This window comes from Mytilus edulis, chromosome 10, assembly GCF_963676685.1.
Source record: "Mytilus edulis chromosome 10, xbMytEdul2.2, whole genome shotgun sequence".
Lineage (NCBI taxonomy): Eukaryota > Metazoa > Mollusca > Bivalvia > Mytilida > Mytilidae > Mytilus > Mytilus edulis.
The window spans coordinates 67291681-67313919 of NC_092353.1; the positions used below are offsets into that span (position 1 = coordinate 67291681).

General features: G+C 34.3%; 1 pseudogene; it reads left to right on the top strand.

Moving 5' to 3' along the window:
• The first annotated feature begins 11223 nt into the window (after window positions 1-11223).
• Window positions 11224-22239, top strand: part of LOC139492923 (uncharacterized) — a 30185-nt pseudogene continuing 19169 nt past the window's right edge.

Here is a 22239-nt window from a genome sequence, read left to right on the forward strand (position 1 = left end):
ATCGACCCAGTGGTAGTAATAACATTAACTGTACCAATTTTCCTGCACCAGATGCGCATTTCGACAATACATGTCTCTGTCAGTGATGCTCGTGGCCAAAATATTTGAAATTCAAAGCTTATATAAAAGATGAGCTATAATCCAAAAGGTCCAAAAACTATAGCCAAATCCGTGAAAGGAATCGACCCAGTGGTAGTAATAACATTAACGGTACCAATTTTCCTGCACCAGATATGTTCCTTACGTCGTAACTATAATCCCCTTCCCTTTTATGAATGTGACCTACTGAATTAGACTATTTACCGAATTTGTTATAACATAAGTAACATGACGGGTGCCACATGTGAAACAGGATCTACTTATCCTTCCGGAGCACCTAAATGATTTAAACAACTTGTATTCGATAAGACTAATGCTTTTTTTGTGTTAAATATGAATACTATTAGTCTTTTATTTATATGAGTTCGGGCGACTCTCTCTGAAATTATGTAGGGCTTGATTTAATAAGGAAAATATTTTCCAATTATAAGATGTAGAATACCATGATAAGTAGGATAACGTCAATGATTGAAGAAAACGTTGCTTTTTTTTCCATTTCGCATTTTCCCCCTCATGCACCGAGCAGTTATTTGAGTATTCAGATGCACTTTTTTCCCGTTTCTCTCATTGTTCCATCAAATATAATTTTCATAGTGCAGGAATAAAACGTATTGATTTCATCTCGTTTAAGCTATTAAACGAAGAGTTCCAAATTGTGAAGTTCATCCCTTTGTAAATTTTAATGACGCCATCACGAGTTGGTTGACCGTAATTGATAAACCGTTTCACAAATGATATCGGATATGTTCCTTACGTCGTAACTATAATCCCCTTCCCTTTTTTTTAATATGACCTACTGAATTAGACTATTTACCGGATTTGTTATAACACAACCAACATGACGGGTACCACATATGGAACAGTATCTGCTTATCCTTCCGGAGCATCTGAGATCACCCTTAGTTTTTTGTGGGGTCCGTGTTGCTTATTCTTTAGTTTTCTATGTTGTGTCATGTGTTCTATTGTATTATTTTTCATTTTTAGCAAGTCGTTGTCAGTTTATTTTTTGATTTATGAGTTTGGCTGTCTCTCTGGTATCTTTCGTCCGTCTTTTAAGACCAATGAACGCGTTGGAGTATTTTTTTGTGTGTTAAAAGACGTCGTTTGTAGAAGAAAATTACCATTAATGAGTCCGGTAAAAGACAGAAAAAAGTTATATCTGTTAAATGAATACACATCATTTTGCGCAGACTTCATTTAGAGGAGAAATTGATGGCAATTTTAATCATATACGTGAGGAAGAAAGCTACTGAAACCAGTTTCAGATATATGCAAGGTTTATATTGGACTAAGTCAAAATTTGAATGAGACAGTTGAAGAAAAGGGCAAAACCTATTAAATTCACAAAACAAAACAACAACATAAAACTTGTTATTGGAGTACAAACTTAAAATTTGAAAAAATAAGGAGTTGAGGATCATCAAAAACAAGAAAATACAGCAAATTTGTACAAATTTGACTAAGACTATTCAATTAAAGAGAGATTATGCGAATCAAATACGAGAATAGAACAAATCACATAGAAAAGATTGAATATCAAAGAAAAAATACATAACCACTAGATTTCAAGAAAAGCTGCAGGTTATCACGACATCAGATCTTTCGTTTTAGGGAACTTGTTTATGTTGATCCCAATTTCGACTTGTTTTTGAAAAAAATCATCTGTAAAAACAAAAACATTAAAAAATAAATTAAAAGTCGCACAATAAACTAACATGTACGTTTATGCATTAATGACGTATTTATTTACAATACATTGCCTTTTCTACGAATATCCTCAACAGTGTTAAAATGATTAACAATAATAATAAAAAAAAAGGTTCTCCAACAAATATTCACATGATATTAGTTGTCACTGAACTAGTACACATGTTTTTGTTGGAGCCCAGCTGAAGACACCTTCGTCGGCGAGATGTGTTGAAGACTAATGGGGTTTTTGATTATGTGATTACTTGGCCGTTTTTTTAATGATTATTTGATTATTAAGCCAAATATTTCATGATTATTTGATTACCTAGGACTGTATTTTTCGTTTATGATTATTTGATTACTAAAGATAAGCAAATATTTAATGATTATGTGATTATATTGGCAAAAAAATGGTGATTATGTGATTACTAGGACCCCCCCATGAGGGGCCTCACTAATTGGTAGCCTTTTGCTGTTTTCTGCTCTTTGTTCGGGTTGTTGTCTCTTGGCCACATTCCCTATTTCCTCAAACAAAGTATCAACAATAGATTTTTAAACAGCTGTAACAGTTGAAAAGTGATAGACATTGTTGAGTATATTATTTTTAAAAGCAAGGACAAAAATAAATGGAAAGAATTCCCTAATTGGTGGTAGTTTGTTTTGTTGAGTAAGAATGTCTCTGAAAATAGACAGTGTGATGTTCTATAGCTTTCTTTTAAATTATTGTTTTCTACAGGCAAAGTATAAAGTATATATGTAGGTTTACAGAAATAAACATTCAAACTATTTATACCTATGCAAGATTTCTTTAAATATTCAATAGACGTTTGAAAATTTTAGTATATTTATATTTGTCTATACACAAACATAAGTCATTTTGATGGGGGTACCATTCAATATATTTTGTAAATGAATGTATATCTAATGAATTTCTAGGTATTGTTCAAATACTTATATATTTACTTATTAATCTTTTATATTTCTTAGTCACATTATAAAAAGGTCATTTATTTTACTTACTTATGTCTTGTAACAATATGAGTATATGCATGTAGTTTGAACACAAAAAGATCACCTATCGACACAAGGAATTAAAATTAAATATACCCAACGAATAATGTATTTAGAAAAAATGAAGAATAATCAAAATACGTTTTTGAAATCGTCATTGTAATCGCATTTTCTTAAACTTAAAAATAGTTTAATTCAAAAGAACTATTTATAGTTTAAAATAGATATCACTGATCGGTATTAATCATTTAATATTTGGTTCCTTTAATTTGCGGTCCTTTTCTTCAATTTGATTAAGTTTTATTTGTGTATTAAAGATTTTCTTAAACGTTATTTTCGGAAGTAGTGTGGTAATAATTTATATTTATTAATCTATTGTAAAGTACTTGACCCAGATGTGGTTTTATTTGCAATTGAATAACCATAATTTCACTTAGTAAATGAACAAGTGTTCTTATTCCGGCTATTCCAGCACCTTCTACATTAGTGGTTTGGAAAACAATTGTATATTTACAAATCTGAACAGTCATGGATCGCATACCTTACCATATGTCCGTTCAAAGACTTATTTTAGATAACATTTTTGAGGCTTCAAAATTTAAAGTTCCTAACAGGGTTAAATAAATGTGTAGGTTGTTTGAACAGTATAAAAATCAGATGCTGCAAAATGAATTTAACAGTCCAATTGATTTGCAAATATGAAGTTGTTACAATCTGGAATAGTGGTATTTATAATGCTTATTCTTGTCTGTAGAAGCAACGGCCAATGTGGTGAGTTAGTTTTTGACTAATATCAAAATATTATAGATTGAATAATATTACTACTAATAATAAAAACAACAATAAAGATATAAAATTACCAATTCATTATAGTAGTAAAGGATAAGATGTCTTTATACAAACATATAGAGAAAGGAATCATGTAAACAATTCCAAATGAATTAAGAAATCATTTGGAAGGCAACGAAATAATAGACAATATATCAAAAACTGCGACGAAATAGATATAATGAGATGTGGTGTGAGTGTCATTAAGACATCTCTCTATCCAAATTACACTTTTTAAAAGAAAAAAGATTATAGACCAAAGCACGGTCTTCACAAGATGTATAAATATACGTAAAAGTAACATAATTTACTCATGTGTAACCTTCTAAACAAATATAATCAAATACAACTAAATAACATTAAAGGGTGTTTATCGAATTTTGAAATAAACGACTAATACGATAGTTAATACACATAATTTTTATTATGAGAAAAGACGAGTTATACAGAGTATCGCTGTTTCACGTCACTAGTATAATTCAATTGATGGTGACGGAAATAAAATAAAGTGATGAACAATTTATAAATTTGATAGCACATTTTTGAAAAAAAAAGTAATTTCATCATTCATTATTCACTTTACTTTATATTTGTTTTGTTCACACATCGTTGTCCATATAATGAAATTGAATGCCACTGTCATGTAGGTGAGATGTTTAGCTAGCCAGGTTCAATACGCAATTTTCTACATAAGAAAATACATATACCAAATCATGAATATGACAGTTGTTATCCATTCTTTACATGTGTTTGAGCTTTTGGTTGTGCCACTTGATTACGAACTTACCGCTTGATTGTTCCTCGGAGTTCGGTATTTTTGTAATTTTACTTTAACTTATTTTTATCATTCACAGTTTACATTTAAACTTAACATGTGAAAAGTTATGATTTCGTTTTGTAGATTGCCATATTAATGCCATTGACCTGGTAATATGTGGTCAACAAGTGGTGAGGAATTGTTCTTATTTACAGAAGAAGGTAAATAAGATAGTTGTTTTAGAGGTCACATATACGTATGCAATTAATACACGAATAGGCAATAAAAGAGGGAACAATTAAATCTTCATTCAATTCGTTTGCCATAAAAATCATTTACACACCCAACAAACTGTAATACAAGTATTGCAGTGACATGAGAAATTTGGACGTAGTTTTTAATTCAGAGTTCAATAGAAGCCCAGGTGGTCGTGTGGTCTAGCGCACAGGTTACAGTGCAGGCTATTTGGTGTCACGATATATAGATCTAACATTGTTGGGTTGATGATTAGACGAGTTGTGTGTATATGTGTATATATAGTCAGGTACAGTTCGTTGATGTGACTCGTAGATCATTATAAGATCATTCAACGACAAACTTATTGTAAATAGGCTTGTCAAAGATTATATAAATCATGTAACGTGTTTTTTTGTGATTGTAGATTGGTTTTTGTTTTCCTGCCTCTAGTTGTTCCGCTTACAAACGGTTTCTATCTATTTCATTTTATTTATATTGTCCGTTTGCTGTCTCGGTTCAATTGTAAAAACCCAAATGTAAAGAATCGATAAAATAAAAATAAAAATTTGTTCTATAAAAGATATCGTTTTCTTTCAGGTTGAGCGTTGTGAACTATGTTTGGCAGGTTTAAGGAGACGTGAACACAGATTGAGATATGAAAGAATCAATTGAAATTCAAATTGAAGAAAAACTACAGCTTTATAACGTGTTTCTGTGTAGTTGATTGGCGTATTTGCTGACGAAAAGTCAAAAGAACTGCTAGTCTCTTGTAGAGATTTGTCTCATTGACAAGCATACAATATCTTCTTACTTATATTTATATGCATAAATGTTTATTTAATAAAATGTCTAAAAGAACATGCATGTATTAATCATTTAAAAATATATATTGACGATGCATTGAAAAAACAACACCAAGGTTAAAAAAAAACAAAAAAAACAAAAAAAACAAAACAAATAACTCATTTACCACCAAACAAAATATTTATTGCAAAAAAAAAAAGGAACACTAATATATGTAATCGATGATGACATAGACTAAGGAAAATGTGCAACATATTTTAAATCATATCTAAAGTAAGCCCCCTTCAGGCAAATTTGACCTTATGTATATTAGGTGATGATGACTCTTGACTTTGGAGTTGTAAAGAATATTCGTACACACCTAAATAAAAAGCAGTGTTAATTAGGAAATAAACCAACATTCAAAATAACCAGGAATTCAGCGATTAAATCCGCAAAACATTCGCTAAAGAATTACTCCAACTTTTCCATTACGAATGCTTAACCCTATAACTTATTTGTAAGCTGTCTACTTACAAAAGTCATAATCTGAACGCAGGGTAAAAAAAGACGAATAAAACATATTTTTTTAGGCAGGATATCGTCATTTCTATGGTAACTAACTGTGAACCTATCCTGCTTGACAACTCTTTATTTACATTTGAGACTGGGTTTCTTATAAAAATTAAAAAAAAAATGTAATCAAAACAAGAAGATCAAAGAAGCTATGTTCTTAAATTTCACTTACGGCATATTCACGATGATTCTTTAACTGAAATTCCAGATGTTTCAGATTGGGTATCTAAAATGTATCCCCAGGATCTATATATTAAAGAAACTTCAAAAACAGCATCGTTCTCATAATTTCTAGACACAACTCAATTAGACAAATTTATAATGAAAGAGATGATTTTTAATTTCCTATCGTTAATTGTCGAGTTTTAGATGGTGACGTTCCCTTGTCACCATCTTATGGTGTTTTTATTGTAATGCCGGCATTCCCTTCCTTTTTATAGTAAGCCTATGTCTGTATAGTTTCTTGAAATAATTGAGGATAAACGATAGATGTTAGTGAGATGTCTAATGTTGCAAGTAATGTAAGACTTGTAATTTGTTATTTTGGCTGTTGTTTCCATGATATGACAGATTTGTGTATGTTAGTTTGTTAAGAAGTTTTATTTCACGTACTGATTCCGTATTTTCGCAGTTGTTACCTTATTATATTTTAAACTCAAATAAAACTGTTCTAATGATCTACTTATAAATTTAAAGTCAAAAACCATCTTTATTGATGAAAATCAATCCATGTTTACAAACAATATCAACATTACGGGAATTTCCCTTGTGTGATTCATGGTTTCCGATTGGTAAACAATATGTAACAAGCTCTGCCATTGGTTAGTCGAAAGAATAAATACAAAAACAACAACAGAAACGAGGGAGTGTTGGTTTGACAATGAATGGGTATTGACAAACTTAAATAGAAGCTGGAATATGTCTCAGAAATACAGACAAGCGTTGATAGTTAATTTTGTTTTAATTTAAGACTGTCGGTGCCGGTGACGGTGCTATATACGGGTGCCGGTGTCGGTGCTAAATACGGGTGACGGTGACGGTGCTAAATACGGTTACCGGTGACGGTTATAGTGCTAATGAAGGTGCACATTAAGAGTTCTGTTGGCGGTTTTGACATGAGTTATATGAATTTAATGTGTTATACTAGGTTGTTGTCTTAGTTCTATAATGTAGAAGGGTGTTTTATCCTTTACTTGAGATTATAGAAAGATAAAAAAATAAGTGACAACCTTGTTACTTGACTGTTGAATTAAACTTGTACTAGTTGTGTGTGTCTATGTAAGACCAACCTTAACCGGAAACCTGACCAGACCAGTGACGAATCTTGCCAGAACCATTCTCTCCGGTGTGGATTATTTTTATATTAATAAAATATAAAACTTTATTTAATTCAGATATTTTATTTCGTAACGGATAATTATATATAAATACAAGTATACGTTTTTCCTTTCTGTAACGTGTTTTGGTCCGACGGTTAATAGTGGACGTCGAACCTTACACTTTATAGATCCTTTAAATCCCTTTTTCTTTGTGACCCTGTGTTCTCTGGTGGCCGACTCTAGCACCAGGGAGGCGGCATTACAATTTGGTGGAAGCGGTGGAATTTAATACTAGAGTCGAGTTGAAAGTTGGAATTGATACAGCTTGGTTGTATTAGGCTGTTATTTTGTAAAATATGGACGATTCGGATGTAATTTCGTTCAAGCCCCATCTAGACAATAGGGAAGACGATGAAGAAACGCTACATGAAAATAATTTTGAAAGTTCCCCTGTTAGAATGTCTGGAAGTGAAGGAGCAACGGATATAATGGTTGCAGAGATTAGACTAGAAATGAGAAGGTTTTTGGACCATTGTATGTCCGATTTAACTAATAGATTGCAAGAAATATTTTCAAATTTTGAAACGAGACTTGTCTCAACAATCTCAAGTAAACCTTCCGAAAATAGTAGTAAAGGCGTAGTAAGTTCCCTAACACTTTCTAGAGAAAGGGATGACATAAGTAATAACAGTAATGTAGTTGATAGCGATAGGTCAAATGGCAAACATAAATTGAGTGGTAAAATAAAACCCCAAGTTTATGACGGTAATGCTGATTTAGAAAATTATTTAACTCAATTCAATTTGTTAGCAGAATTGCACAATTGGAACTCAAAAACAAAAGCTTTGTTATTGGCTAGTAGTTTGTCTGGCGGAGCACGAGCAATTCTAAATGAAATCACGGAAGTCGATCGTCACGATTTTGACAGTTTGGTCATGTCTCTTAGGAATAGGTTTGGTTCAGTCAATATAGCTGAAGTGTTTAGAGCAGAGTTGCAAACACGAGTACGATTTAAAAACGAAAGTCTGCCTGAATTATCTCAGGCTATTAGGAAACCGACACGTAGGGCTTATCCTGGTACCTCATAGTACACATTAGCTTTAGATTCTTTTATTGATGCAATACCCGAGACAGAAGTACGTCTCAGATTTAGGGAAGTTGGACCAAAATCAATAAATGAGGCAGAAAATATTGCCGTTAGACTCGAGGCATTACGAGTTACAGATATACAGAAAAGTCGAAATGATCGTATTGTCGATACTGAAACCGTTCAAGAGCCTAAGCTGAAACGGGAAATAAATGAAATCAAACAAAATATTGAATCTTTGACAAGTGAAGTAATTATTATCAAAAATCAAAATGATCAGCAATTCCGAGGAGATGATTATTATAGAAGAAACCAAAATAATTCCAATAGGAATTTTAACAATAGAAGAGCATTTCGTCGTTAGGAAAAAGGACAAATGTCCAGTCAGGAGCGATAATGATTTATCGACACTATAAATACTATTATTTTAATATTGTGTTGTGCCAGCAAGACGGTTGTTCTGTTTCGGCAACTATAGATTTATATATGTAATAAAAAGTTCCTACGCTCGTTTAAGTTGGGGCTAGTGTTTGATTTTGAAGACCGATTAGTTTTGGACAATTATTATACCGAAACAGATCTTATATGTATAAATATTATGTTGATTTCTTTTAACTAAGGATTGTTTAATAATCAAAGATAAGGTTTTCCCTTGTCTCAAAATAAGAGGTAATGCCTCTTACTGTAAAATCTTCGTAGCAGAGATTGTAGAAGTTCCGTTCTAGATATAAATGATTTAAAGGCAAGGCCTGTAGGGGCGCTAAATACTATTTTTGTTGCAATTTGTTTAAAATTTATGAACACTTTTATGAATATACTGATCTGTAATGATCACTTTTTGTTTTGAAATAAAAAAAATATATATATATATATAGAAGGTCAACTGATAACATGGTTAGAAACTCCGGTTATAGATGGTGCTTTATACAACTTTCAGCACACTGGCAGGAGGCAAATAGATTATTACACTCTTAGTCGGTAGCCCTATCATGAGAATTGTTCTCTAAACTCGTAAATAGAGTAAAATATGAAAAATATTAATAGAAGAGTATGTAGAGTTGAGCTAGATGATTAAAGCTCAATCCATGACAAGACTGTCTCAGTTTAATACTGAAATGTAGATATTTTGGCTTGGCCTGTCAAATATATACCTTGAAGGTATGATTCTTGAGACTTGAGCAGTTAGCATATAGTAGATATTGATCAGAAGATAACGACATGTACACAACGAGGCACCTCATGAAAGAAAGGCTGCGTGTACATGAAATAATTATCACCGGTATTAGGAAATAATCCGTAAATATATCTCAACATGCAGACATTTTATACGTTCAGGCATTTCACATGCAATTTTTTATGATAATATTCTTTACAAAGCACAAAAATGTCAGTATTCACCTCAAAAGCTTACAAAACCTTTAAACGGACTTATTAAGAAGGGATACAGTTACGATAATGTTGTCAGGTCATTAAAGATTGCATATTTTGGCTTTTATATTGATTCACTTTGCATAGGAACACATTTATTTAAAAAAAAAACAGTTGTTGGCATGTCACGGGTTATATTCTTCTCATATATTTTATGACAGTATGATACTAAACCCCTAATCGGAAGGATTGTGCTTGATATTCATATGATGAAGACATAATCTTTCAATCAGTTTAACTGAGGTCTGGAGCTGGCATGTCAGTTAACTGCTAGTAGTCTGTGAGTACTTATGTATTATTGTCATTTTATTTACATTCCCCATTTCCTTTCTCAATTTTATTAAGAATAGTGTATTCATGACAAATCAATTATCTAAGGATGAGGCTAAGAAACGGGGAAATGTGAGACTCCCAATATTATTGATTTATGTTTGTAAAAATCACCTTTTAAAACGACCACGTATCTTGCGGAGTTATATGATAACCAATCTGATAGTGAACGAATTCGTTTGAGTATGGACTTAAATGACAACAATATGCATAAAACAAAATGATTTAAAGTTTTTAAACAAAACTATTGTTGTCCAAAAGAGGGACGAAAGATAACAGAGAGACAGTCAAACTCAGAGATCGAAAATAAACTGAAAACGCCATGGCTAAAAGTAAAAAGACAAACAGACACATAATAGTACAGAAGACACAAGAAACTATAGACTAAGCAAATCCAACAAACTTGCAATTTGCAAATGAAATAAGTTTAAGTCGTTTCACGCTGTGTTGTTTACATTTGAAACAAAAAGAAGTTGAAGACGTCGTCGTGAATATATAAATATAGTTCTTGCAAGTTTTGTTTAAATATTCATGAGGAAAAAGAGATATCGTGTCAGTCAGTGACTGTAATTGACACAGAAGTATACAGTCAATGCATTTCGACTGTTCATATAGAACGAGTGCCATATAAAAGATATAAGAGACTTGCAGCTGCTACTCAGACGGTAAAATATCATCGGTGTCTGATAAAAAAAAAACACCAATTCGTCCCTTTTCTCAAACTGTTCATCTGAAAGTATCAAGACATTACATATAAATATTCATTATTATACTTCCTGTAAGAATGTCCTTCTATAGTTACATTACTCTATTTTTGCATAGTTTTTAAAAGAAATATAAAGCGTTAACTGCACTATGCGAAAATAGTATGTCTTGCTGTTGCAATAGACTATTGATTTTAACGTCAATCATTGTTTCATTTCACGCGAAAAGGCGGAGCTTAGTTGCATTGACAGACATGTGGGCTGGACTTATAAGCCTGATCATATGTGCGCTTGAAATAATGATGTTACAAAACCACTAATTAAAGTCGTTTAATGACTATACTGTCGTCTGCAAAAAAAAACAAAACAAGCAAGATGTCGCGGTTTGGTCAAGACGACCCTACAACATTTAGGAAAGAAAACTTGAAGTCAAAGAAAATTGGTCAACAAACAAATTTTGCTGTTAAAGTTTTGTCAGATTTCATTGTTGAAAGAGGTATGGAAATTGACATTTTGGAAGCAACAAAAGATGAAATTGCAAATTTATTGTAAGATTTTTATGCCAACATCCGAAATAAAAGTCTAGAATATTACAAGAAAAACACTCTTCTAGCCATACGACAGAGCATAAATAGATATCCGAAGGAGATCGACAGGTTTTTTGACATAATAACCGACCCTGAATTTACCCGAGCGAACGACAATTTTACTTCCCTACTCAGGAAAACGAGAGAAGAGGGGAACGGAACTGTCAGCCACCATGAGGCTATCTCAGTGGAGGATTTGAAAATGCTTTATGAACACCCACTAGTTTTTAACATGTCAACTCCTCAGGGCCTCCTAAATAAAAAAATATTCGAGACAATATTTCTGCAGATAGGGTCAAGAAAATCTCTCACAATTGAAGGTTGGTGAATTTAAAGTTGACTCGGATCAAAAAGGGCAGATGTATGTCCGTAAACTTACAACAGAACTAACAAAAAGCCACCAAGGTACTACACATGAGACAGAGGGCTCAGGGGGAATGATGTACGCTACTGGCACAGATAGATGTCCTGTTAAGTCTTTTGTTAAATATCTAAAGAGACACAATACTGCAAGTAACAGATTATTTTTGCACCCAAGAATTCATTCAGTGAACAAGATGATATGTGGTTCAGGAACGAGCCCATTGGACAAAACACCATAAAAGTGTTTATGAAGAATTTGTCGAAGTCAGCAAAATTATCTAGAAAATACACCAACCACTGTATCCGGTCAACATGCATAACCTTGCTTGACTATAGTGGCTTCCAATCCCGTCATATCAAGACTATCAGTGGACACAGAAATGAGGCATCTTTATCATGCTATTGTTATGATACTTCAGGTAAATGCTACACAAATATTTAATATTCATTGTACAATTGCTCAAATTTTAATACAGTTAAAAGATATATCTATATATCTTGCGCAGTACATCATTTGTACATATAATAACAAAAATATACATTGAATTACGACAATATTGTAAGATTATTTCTACTTTCAATATCATAATTGAGTTTATCCAAAATTGTATTGTAAAATCTCATAAAAGGTTTTGGGTTAAATGTGTGAAATGACTGAGTACAATATTTATATATTCTTTATTCTAATGACTAATGTACATTTCTTTATTTTGTTGTGCATGTTTCTAAATTAATTTTACTGTCTGTCAATCATTTTCTGAACTCATATAAATGCTTTCATTGTTTTTTTTATAAATATATTTCAGATAAACAGAAAAAGAGTATGTCTGATGCATTAAGTAAATATACCTATGGAACATTTCAACAGACAGAAAGTAGGAGTGTAACTAGGAAGCATAATCATGTAAACTCTCAAATTAAACAAAATAATCACAGAAATGCAAAGAAAAAAATAACCTAGGAGAATTGCATGTATTTATTTGTTTTGTTGGTACCATGAAATATAGCACACTACATTGTAGCATTGACTCCCATCAAATATCATAGCACAATAAAATCGATTATTGTATTCTAATATTTGCCACTAAACTTGGGTTGTACTGTTTCAAGATAAGACAACTGTTCATATGGCTCCTTTTGTACATATAGTCTGTATATAATATATAAATAGTTCTCCTAACATGCAAGATAGTGCAAAAGCAAACTTAATTCTTTTTATTACAGTTAGTTTGACCCAGGAAAAGACTGTTTCTACCTTCACGTCGGATGATAATGAACAGCCAATACCACTACCAGTAACAGAGACTGTTTCTGCGTTTAGAAATAGTAAGAGACAAGGTACTATTGAAATAGTATTAACTATTAAACATATATTTTGGGTCAACAGCATGAAATAAATGACAATAGGTTTGTGACATAGTCTTCAACAATGAGATCTTCCTTAAAGTCACTCTCCTACGTGTCACTTTACATATTATGGAGTTCATGAACAAAATGGAATTCAGGTGAATTAATTGCATATTTAACAAATGTAAATTATACATTTATGTCTCAACATTCTTCAATACATTTTAAAATGAAGGTACACTTTTACTTGTTTTTGATAGTACAAATGATGTACCGCTATATATGTAAATATGGCCTAGAACTATTTGTGCAACTTTTTTTATGTTCAACTAGAATAATTTGTTATCTGATAGTATTGGTACTTTGTTCACACTCAAAAGCTGATTTTGTTTAAATTATTTCAGTTGAAACTGCACCATATGATCCAGATATCATTGACTTTCTGGGACTACCTGATGATGTTTTGGTGGACTATTGCCAATCAGTGGAGAATTTTGACCACCAAATAAGTGCCCCAAAGCAAATGAAGATGATGCCATGGATGAATATTTCAAATTGTACTGTTAAGGTGGTACCTAACACTACAGGGAGATAACTCTGTAAAGTCAGCTAAACGTTTTAATTACGTTGTGTTGTAAAAGGAATATTAAGCTTCTCAATGATCAAAATTGGTGTTTGTCAAATTGCTATATAACCAGTGTAATTTTTCTGACAAAACGGTTGGTTCAAAATTTTTTAATTTTTTATGTTTTTATTAAAGTCTCAAAGTAAATACTTTGACAAAATTTTATGAAAATTAAACGAGCCAAATTAATTTTAGTGAAAGTGTTGGGTACCACCTTAATATCAACTATTACAATAATTGAATTTGAACAATAATGGAAAATACATTGTAGTAGATATCATTTGGATTATGCGGACATTTAAGAGACTTTAAAATACCGTAGTTTCTGTTCAAACTTTATTTCATATTTGTTTACATATGTTTACTGCTATTGAAACCAAAATAGTCATTTGTTACAGATAAATTGTAATAAATGACATTTACTGTAAATATCACTTTTTTTTTAAGTTATAGAGTACTGTGGAGAAGGTTGATAAATGAAATGGAAGAGGTGTGGAGTACACTTTCTTAAGATAAATCCAAAATAATACAGAGACAAATCTAGGACATAATGCTTTAATTGTACTTCTTGGAAATTGTTTGTTGTACTTAATTTTTAGCGCATTTTCCAATATAATAAAGTAATCGTTCATTGATCTGTTCATGCACCAAAGAAGACACATTAGAAAAGATATGTGATATGTGTGATGGTATGGAAAACTAATAGTAAGAAACGGCACACACGCTAGTAACATTATTTACTCTGAAATATTGTACTAATGTAAGCACTGTAAAGTAGCTGAAGACTGATAGTTAAGGGAGGGGAGTAAATAATTTAGTATAGGTTTAACTGTGAGTAATTCAAAGAAGCATATAAATGTTTAAAAAATACAGAACCTCCCCTATGTTTAAACCTTTTAAAAGAAAAAAATCGTGTATATGAACTTCCCATTTTAGGACGTCATTCACTTATGAAACTTATAGGTAAAGTGCTGAAGTATAAGCGTAATTCACCACCATTAAATCAATGCAGAACATTCTTGCCTAAAATGTTACCCAATTGGACTACACTTCCGAAACTATGGAACATATTCCTTTTAGTATGGCTTTTATCTAGATATTAATTTAACCACTTCTTCGATTAACATGTAATAACTTTAACGGTACCAATGTTCCTGCACCAGATGCGCATTTCGACAAACATGTCTCTTCAGTGATGCTTGTGGCCAAAATATTTGAAATCCAAAGCTTATGTAAAAGATTAAGAGCTATAATCCAAAAAAGGTCCAAAAAGTATAGCCAAATCCGTGATAGGGATCAGAGCTTTGAATGAGGGAGACACATTCCTTCATTTATAATAATTTCTAACATTTTGTAACAGCAAATTTAAATAACACAAAAAATACGTATTTCCATGCCTGTACCGAAGTATAATCCCCTTCCTCTTTCATGAATGTTACCTACCGAATTAGACTATTTACCGGGTTTGTTATAACATAAGCATCACAACGGGTGCCACATGTGGAGCATGATCCGCTTACCCTTCCGGAGCACCTGAGATCACCCCTATAGTTTTTGGTGGGGTTCGTGTTGCTTATTCTAAAGTTTTCTATGTTGTTTCATATGTTTTACTGTATTCTTTCTCATTTTTAACCAGGCATTGTCAGTTTATTTTCGATTCATGAGTTTGACTGTCCCTCTTGTATCTTTAGTCCTTCTTTAAAGACCAATGAAAGCGATGGAGTATTTTTTGTTTGTGAAAAAAACGTCGTTTGAAGAAGAAAATTACCATCAATGAGTCCTGTTAAAGACAGATAAAAGTTATATCTGTTAAGTGAATACACATCATTCTGCACAGACTATATAGAAGAGAAATTGATGGCAATTTTTAATCAGATACGTGAGGTATAACGTTACTGGAAAACCAGTTTCAAATATACACAAGGTTTAGATTAGACTGAGTCACAATGTTGATGAGACAGTTCAAGGGCAGAACCTATTGAATTCGCAAAGATTAATAGTCAGTCAATCAGACGTGTTCCTCGTACACATACAAACATAAAACTTGTCATTGGAGTAGAAACTTAAAATTTGAAAAAATAAGGAGTTGAAGATCATTAAAAACAAGAAAATACTGCAAATTCGTACAAATTTGACTAGGACTATTCAGTTAAAGTAAGATTATGCGAATCAAATTTGAGAATAGAACAAATCAAATAGAAACGATTGAAAATCAAAGAAAATATATATCTACTAGATTTTAAGAGTAGCTGCAGGTTATCAATACATCAGATCCTTTGTTTAAGGGAACTTCTTTATGTTGATCCCAATTTCGCCTAGTCATTTAAATAGTACTACACGAAAAGGCAGATTTACAACAATTTGGACAGTCATGTAAATGTTTGACAAATGTAACTACTTTTCTGCAAGATATATTTGCGGACCTGCTAATGTATATGTAAATGAATTATTCCTTTGACATTATTTAGGAGGTCGTCAAAGATATGCTAAAGATAATTATTTTATTTCCATAGCTTTAGTCATTCTCCAAAGATATGTAAAGAAATGCCATAGATTTGCATGCACTTTCCAATATAGGAGATATATGCAAAGTTTAAAATTTGCATAACTGATTTACAGAGGTGTGGACAGTTTTGAGAGACCGCGGTTTATAAAACATTTACGACCAATGTAAATGCTGACAAATGTTTGTGTTATATGTATTTGCAAACGTTTGTCGATATCGTTCATGTATGTAAAGAAATGTATTTTATTTACTAATACTTTACAGTATTATAGTTATTTTGATAAATATTGATATTTGCAACATATCTTTACAGACGTATGCAAAGTTTTGAGAGACCGCGGTTTATAAAACATTTACACTAGTGTCAAGCTATCCAGCAATTCCTTTAAGACATGTGCTTGGTAACATTTGTCCCAGTAGTTTCAGAGAAGATTTTTGGAAAGGATATCAAAGCCGAGAACGGACGACGGACGTCAACTGACGTGAAAAGCGCACTAGGTAGGGTCAGGTCAGACTTAGAAAAAGAACTCTCAAAGTAAACCACCACTAATGACTAAAACCAGCAGAAAACGAACGCACATTAAATTTATTCGTTCATAGTGTATGAATTTAGGTTTTTTGATTGAGTTAAGCCTGCAAATTGATATTTTATCGTGTGTTTTTCTATGTTGTGATGTTATGCTATTGTTTCAGAAAAGGGAAAAAGTTTAATAATGATTAATTAAAAGGATGCGTAACCGAAATTGGCTCTTTTTTTATTCATTGATTGTTTTGGGACCGTGTCATCGAAAGTGTTCTAAGCTTTGTCTTAAGATGGGTCTTAGGACAAAATATAGGTGCCAAACTATTTAGATTTTTTTAAAATCAAATGTGAATCTCGTGTAATATTGTTATAAATACTCAGGAGAGTTTCAACTTCATATGATAAAAGAGGGACCAAAGATACCAGAGTTATACCAGTCAAACTCATAATTCGAAAATAAACCGACAATGCCATGGCTAAAAATTAAAAGGACAAACAAACAAACAATAGTACACATGACACAACATAGAAAACTAAAGACTCAGCAACACGAACCCCACCAAAAACTGGGGATGATTTCAGGTGCTCCGGAAGAGTAAGCATATCATGCTCCACACCGTCGTGATGCTCATGTTATAACAAATCTGGTAAATAGTTTTATTCGGTAGGTCACATTCGTGAAAGGAAAGGGGATTGTAGTTACAACATAAGGAACATATCCGATATCATCTGTGAAATGGTTATTCCATAACGGTCAACCAACTCGTGAACGCGGCCGTAAAATTTACAAAGGGATGATTTCAACTTCACCATTTGGAACTCTTGGTTTAATAGCTTCTTTGTGAGCAGCAACCCTCTATCAAGAAAATCATGATAGGAAATACAAAATAAGATCAAATCAGATAAGATAAGATCAGAAAAGATACGGTATTTTATTGTCTTTTTTTCAATAATTCCTATTATATCACCAAGTGTACAAAAATTTGAATCTTGCATCATTAGTCATATGTGAATCAGTTAATAAATGATTTAAAAGAATAAAGTATTATTAAAGAAGAACAAACATCATACAGTAACAACATTCGGCACTGTGCATTGTTATGTTGACAGTAAATAAATAAGACCGATCGTGTGTCCCATATTTCTTAGACTACTTAAATGTCATTTAATGTGCTAGATCTCCATCAAACACATTCCATATGTTTCAAAGATTCGAATGTTCGCATCTCAGGAATGATTACGCCAAAAAATCCGGTTATATCTAAATGTATAGTGTTATCTAATAACGTTATCACTATATTCATTTTGGCATTCATACTGTGAAACGGCCTTCCATACTCTCGGCATCCTGTAAAGTAGTTCTTAAAAAATAACAATAGGTTTAAGTTAAATGATTAACTAACAGTATCTGTATTATAGCAAATGTCTTGGTAAATACAACAGAAAAAGTGTATTTAACGAGACATTTTTCATGCAAGTAACTTGCGTTAAAACTTCGATATGTTGGTGGGTTTAGTTTTTTGTAATCAATGTATGGCAAGCAAAGAAAAAATGAAATAAATTTAACTTATGGCTCTCTATCCTGTTCTAGTATAATCCCTAGCCATACAGAACTGCCGAGGCAGTAGGTTGGAAAGTGCCCAATGCGTATTTCAGCAAATATATCTTTTTTGCCGTGTTACGGACGAAATTTTCGGCCCCTCAGAATGCTTACCCCAGAAATTCTTTAGCCTCACGTTGTAGTCCTATCCAATAGCTATTAATTACGGCAGCGTCTATAATGCCTAGCCATAAGGAACTACTGAGACAGTGGGTCGGAAAGTGGGTGCCACCAATGCGTATATATCAAATTTGGTTGGATTTCCATGTTTCGGACGCAATTTCCGTCCAATAGTAATGCTTACCCCAGAAATTCTTTACCCCTTCGTTGTAGTCGCACCCAATAGCTATTCATTAGAGCAGGTTCTATAATCCCTAGCCATACAGAACTGCCGGGGCAACGAGTTTGAACAAGTGGGTGACCCCAGTGCATATTTCAGCAAATATGACTTTTTTTCCGTGTCACGGACGAAATTTTCGGCCCCTCAGAATGCTTACCCCAGAAATTCTTTAGCCTCACGTTGTAGTCCTATCCAATAGCTATTCCTAAGGGCAGCGTCTATAATGCCTAGCCATAAGGAACTACTGAGACAGTGGGTCGGAAAGTGGGTGCCCCCAATGCGTATTATATCAAATTTGGTTGGATTTCCATGTTTCGGACGCAATTTCCGTCCAATAGTAATGCTTACCCCAGTTATTCTTTACCACTTCGTTGTAGTCGCACCCAATAGCTATTCATTAGAGCAGGTTCTATAATCCCTAGCCATACAGAACTGCCGTGGCAACGAGTTTGAACAAGTGGGTGACCCCAGTGCATATTTCAGCAAATATGACTTTTTTTCCGTGTCACGGACGAAATTTTCGGCCCCTCAGAATGCTTACCCCAGAAATTCTTTAGCCTCACGTTGTAGTCCTATCCAATAGCTATTCCTAAGGGCAGCGTCTATAATGTCTAGCCATAAGGAACTACTGAGAAGGTGGGTCGGAAAGTGGGTGCCCCCAATGCGTATAATATCAAATTTGGTTGGATTTCCATGTTTCGGACGCAATTTCCGTCCAATAGTAATGCTTACCCCAGTTATTCTTTACCACTTCGTTGTAGTCGCACCCAATAGCTATTCATTAGAGCAGGTTCTATAATCCCTAGCCATACAGAACTGCCGGGGCAACGAGTTTGAACAAGTGGATGACCCCAGTGCATATTTCAGCAAATATGACTTTTTTTCCGTGTCACGGACGAAATTTTCGGCCCCTCAGAATGCTTACCCCAGAAATTCTTTAGCCTCACGTTGTAGTCCTATCCAATAGCTATTCCTAAGGGCAGCGTCTATAATGTCTAGCCATAAGGAACTACTGAGACAGTGGGTCGGAAAGTGGGTGCCCCCAATGCGTATTATATCAAATTTGGTTGGATTTCCATGTTTCGGACGCAATTTCCGTCCAATAGTAATGCTTACCCCAGTTATTCTTTACCACTTCGTTGTAGTCGCACCCAATAGCTATTCATTAGAGCAGGTTCTATAATCCCTAGCCATACAGAACTGCCGGGGCAACGAGTTTGAACAAGTGGATGACCCCAGTGCATATTTCAGCAAATATGACTTTTTGTCCGTGTTACGGACGAAATTTTCGGCCCCTCAGAATGCTTACCCCAGAAATTATTTAGCCTCACGTTGTAGTCCTATCCACTAGCTATTCCTAAGGGCAGCGTCTATAATGCCTAGCCATAGGAAACTACTGAGACAGTGGGTCGGAAAGTTGGTGCCCCCAATGCGCATTATATCAAATTTGGTTGGATTTCCATGTTTCGGACGCAATTTCCGTCCATTAGTAATGCTTACCCCAGAAAATCTTTGCCCCTTCGTTGGAGTCGCACCCAATAGCTATTCATTAGAGCAGGTTCTATAATCCCTAGCCATACATAACTGCCGGGGCAACGAGTTTGAACAAGTGGTTGACCCCAGTGCATATTTCATCAAATATGACTTTTTTTCCGTGTTACGGACGAAATTTTCTGCCCCCCCCCCAGAATGCTTACCCCAGAAATTCTTTAGCCTCACGTTGTAGTCCTATCCAATAGCTATTCCTAAGGGCAGCGTCTATAATGCCTAGCTATAAGGAACTACTGAGACAGTGGTTCGGAAAGTGGGTGCCCCCAATGCGTATTATATCAAATTTGGTTGGATTTCCATGTTTCGGACGCAATTTCCGTCCATTAGTAATGCTTACCCCAGAAATTCTTTGCCCCTTCGTTGGAGTCGCACCCAATAGCTATTCATTAGAGCAGGTTCTATAATCCCTAGCCATACATAACTGCCGGGGCAACGAGTTTGAACAAGTGGTTGACCCCAGTGCATATTTCATCAAATATGACTTTTTTTCCGTGTTACGGACGAAATTTTCTGCCCCCCCCCCCCCAGAATGCTTACCCCAGAAATTCTTTAGCCTCACGTTGTAGTCCTATCCAATAGCTATTCCTAAGGGCAGCGTCTATAATGCCTAGCTATAAGGAACTACTGAGACAGTGGTTCGGAAAGTGGGTGCCCCCAATGCGTATTATATCAAATTTGGTTGGATTTCCATGTTTCGGACGCAATTTCCGTCCATTAGTAATGCTTACCCCAGAAATTCTTTGCCCCTTCGTTGTAGTCGCACCCAAAAGCTATTCATTAGAGCAGGTTCTATAATCCCTAGCCATACAGAACTACCGGGGGAATGAGTTTGAACAAGTGGATGACCCCAGTGCATATTTCAGCAAATATGACTTTTTTCCGTGTTACGGACGAAATTTTCGGCCCCTCAGAATGCTTACCCCAGAAATTCTTTAGCCTCACGTTGTAGTCAGTCCTATCCAATAGCTATTCCTCAGGGCAGCGTCTATAATGCCTAGCCATAAGGAACTACTGACACAGTGGGTCAGAAAGTGGGTGCCCCCATCGCGTATTATATCAAATTTGGTTGGATTTCCATGTTTCGGACGCAATTTCCGTCCATTAGTAATGCTTACCCCAGAAATTCTTTGCCCCTTCGTTGTAGTCGCACCCAATAGCTATTCATTAGAGCAGGTTCTATAATCCCTAGCCATACAGAACTGCCGGGGCAACGAGTTTGAACAAGCGGATGACCCCAGTGCATATTTCAGCAAATATGACTTTTTTTCCGTGTTACGGACGAAATTTTCGGCCCCTCAGAATGCTTACCCCAGAAATTCTTTAGCCTCACGTTGTAGTCCTATCCAATAGCTATTCCTCAGGGCAGCGTCTATAATGCCTAGCCATAAGGAACTACTGAGACAGTGGGTCGGAAAGTGGGTGCCTCCAATGCGTTTATATTTATATCAAATTTGGTTGGATTTCCATGTTTCGGACGCTATTTCCGTCCATTAGTAATGCTTACCCCAGAAATTCTTTGCCCCTTCGTTTTAGTTGCACCCAATAGCTATTCATTAAAGCAGGTTCTATAATCCCTAGCCATACAGAACTGCCGGGGCAACGAGTTTGAACAAGTGGGTGACCCCAGTGCATATTTCAGCAAATATGACTTTTTTTCCGTGTTACGGACGAAATTTTCGGCCCCTCAGAATGCTTACGCCAGAAATGCTTTAGCTTCACGTTGTAGTCCTATCCAATAGCTATTCCTCAGGGCAGCGTCTATAATGCCTAGCCATAAGGAACTACTGAGACAGTGGGTCGGAAAGTGGGTGCCTCCAATGCGTTTATATTTATATCAAATTTGGTTTGATTTCCATGTTTCGGACGCAATTTCCTTCCATAAGTAATGCTTACCACAGAAATTCTTTGCCCCTTCGTTGTAGTCGCACCCAATAGCTATTCATTAGAGC